Source organism: Octodon degus, unplaced genomic scaffold (assembly GCF_000260255.1).
Source record: "Octodon degus isolate 3935 unplaced genomic scaffold, OctDeg1.0 scaffold00071, whole genome shotgun sequence".
Lineage (NCBI taxonomy): Eukaryota > Metazoa > Chordata > Mammalia > Rodentia > Octodontidae > Octodon > Octodon degus.
The window spans coordinates 3,502,227-3,505,295 of NW_004524647.1; the positions used below are offsets into that span (position 1 = coordinate 3,502,227).

General features: G+C 40.7%; 1 protein-coding gene across 3 annotated transcripts in view; it reads right to left on the reverse strand.

Annotated features, from left to right (window-relative positions):
- Mlh1 (mutL homolog 1) overlaps positions 1-3,069 on the reverse strand; it is an 81,307-nt gene that overhangs the window by 43,531 nt on the left and 34,707 nt on the right. The window lies entirely within an intron of this gene.

A 3,069-nucleotide genomic window follows, 5' to 3' on the forward strand; every position in this document is an offset into this window, starting at 1 on the left:
AAGCGCTTATTCTACTGAGCCATCTTCCCGGCCAGCTTAGCTTGTTCTAAGTAGGTGCTTTAGACCACTGAGCCATCTCACTAGCCCAAAAGGTTTATAAATGTAAAATTCATTAAGCAAAGTCCTAATCTTAAAAATAGTTTAGAATATAAATGTCAGGGTAGACTTCCCATATTTTTATTTTTCTGTTATAAGAGCATTTTGTTTTTCTGTTATGGTAAAATATATGTAACTTTACCATTTTGGCTATTTTAAAGTGAGAATTCAATGGCATTTATTATATTCACACTGTTGTGTGCAATTATGTCCAGTATATTTCTCCAGAAAGTTTTTATCCTACTGTACCTAACAGTAACCTCCAATTTCCTCCTCCTACTAGCCTCAGATAAACATCACTTTTTTTTTTTTGGACAAACATCATTTTACTGCCTCTTTTTTAAGTATACATTTTCCACCTTTCTCCACTAGAGGCATAAAGACACTCATGACTCAAAAGCATAAATGTCAGATCCCAGATTACAGTCAGCAATCCTCACTAAAATGAATCAGAGCTGTCTGGAGAAATGGCCAGCCCAAAGCATGGCATCAGAAACCACATCTTGCCCCGTCAGAAACAGGAACAATAAAGAGCAATATAACTGGGCTGAAAGACAGAGGTACCAATGGAAAAGAGCTTCCAGTGGGCACAAAGATGAGGCATGAGCGTTGTGTTAATCTTTGTCACTGTGATAAAAATCCCTGAGATAAATAACTTAAAGCAGGAAGAGGTTCTTTTTAGCTTGTGGTTTCAGAGCTTTCAGTCCATAGTCGTTTGGTTCCACTGCTGTGGGCCTGAGGCGAGGCAGAACACCAGGCAGAAGGACACTGCAGAGCTAAGCTGCTGGCCTCACAGTGGCAGGGAAGTGGAGGGCAAGAGAGGGAAAGAGCCCTCTCACAGTCCACTCCCTACAGCAACAGACCATTCCTGCTTCCTCTGTCACCTCCCCAAATACGATCTTAGCAGTGGAAAGTCAGAGTTCTCCTGACACAATCACTTGCCCGAAGCAGACCGGCAACTAAGCCTTCAACACAATGAGCCTTTTGGGAAACATTTTGAATCTCAAGCACATCAAGCAACAATACAAAATGATCAGAATGGATTAAAATAGTGTACTTTGTTAATAGCTAAGAAAAAATACTAAGAAGGGCAGGGAGAATATCTTGGTGGTCTAAGTGCCTGTCTGGCAAGCACAAGGACTGGGTTTGATTCTTGGTACCACATGCCATGCTGGCCCTGCACCTTGTGCCAGCCACCGAAACCGGGCATGGTGGCACATGCCTATAGTCCCAGCAGTGGGGAGGCTGAGACAGAGGATCACTATGAGTACAAGCTGTGTAGCAAGACCCTGTACCAAATAAATAATCAAAAAAGCAAAACAAAACTGAGAAATAGAGAAAGGGAGGAAGGAGAAGGAAGAGAGGAGAGGGAAAAGTCCAACACTTTGTAAATTACTAGGATATCAACTCAGACCTTGGAAAACTGGCAATTTAAAAAACTCAGCATCTGCCCTTCGTTCTAGTGGGAACCATGTGTCATGTAGCTAAATAGCTTGAATAAATGAAATAAAGTTCAATACAGAAGAAATCTAAGTCAATACAGAAAAAAAAATGGGAAAACCATACATCTGCAACCTACTGAAAACTAATTCAGGTCATGGGAATCAATGACTGGTGATATCATCAGGCTAGTATTGATGAACAACTTAACAATGTTGCCAGTGATGAAGCAGATGACCAAAATGACACCCACTCACTATGCTCTTCCTGCTGGGATGTGATAGGAAGAACAGGGCACCACCCATCCAGAATACTTGCCAAGGGTTTTCTTCTACTCTTCACCATCAGGCTGTAACTTCCAAACTTCGGACAGATGTAAAAGATACTCTGCGAGGCAAGACTTAGTCCTCTAGTTTTCCTAATCCAAGAAAATCCATTGATCTTTTTAAAAGCCACTGCCATGGAGCTGCAATCTTACTTTATGCCTTCCTTAGGGGGTGGTCTAGTGTTATAGCTTGGATATGAAATGCTCACATGGTAGAGACCCAGTCCCTAAAGCAGCAGCACTGAGAGATAGGGCATTTAGAAAGTGACTCTGTCATGAGGGGTCTGCCTTCTCTACTGATCACATCTATTGAAGGATTTATAAAAGTGAGCGCTTGTCTCCATGGTCCCCAGCTTTGCTCTACCATGCGTTCCCAGCCATGAAGTTCTGCACTACTACATGGAGATGCAGCCAAGTGACCACAGATTGAAAACTCTGAAACTGCCAGTCAAAACAGTCCTTTCCTCTTTTTGTTTCTCTCAAGTATTTCATCATAGTGACAGAAAGCTAACAGATCAAGAGGGGATACTAAATGTATTCTCTTCATAGTTCAAACATAAGCATGGAGAGATAAGGACTGGGGCACTGCAGAGGATAGCTCTGCCCCAACCACTCGGGATTACGGGCTCAGCACCAGTACTCCTGCTGCACACTATGCTCTGGGCACAGGGTCTCATCACTCACTCCCACACCGGCAGCAGCCCCACTTCTCATATCCACAACAGCAGCCTCATCCAGCGATTTTTGTCTTCCTCGCAACTCAAAAAAAAAGGGAAGATGAGGGGAAAAAAAAAAAAAGGAAGACAGGGTCATTTTTTTCTTCATTTTGTTCTTTTTCCTTCTTGGATTTTTTGGTGGTGGTGGTAGTACTTTCATCTAATTCTATTAATTTCCTTTTACTTCTTAATGCAACCCAGTTACCTCACTTTCTTTCCTTCTCACCTTCCACTAATTAATTTTTCTAATTTTACTTCTTTATTCTCATTCCTTACTCCCTTTATCCCTACTAGTATAACCATTAAGGTTTATTAATCTTTAGTTAATTTTATGTTATTGCTGTTGAAGTCTATTGCTAATGGAGGTATAGTTGTTGCGTTTTGGTCATGTTTACTGTGTACCAACATTTGGTGGATTTTTTATTTTATTTTATTTTTTTTTATTTTTTTATATTTATTTTTATTTATTACATTTATTTATTGTGTGTGTGT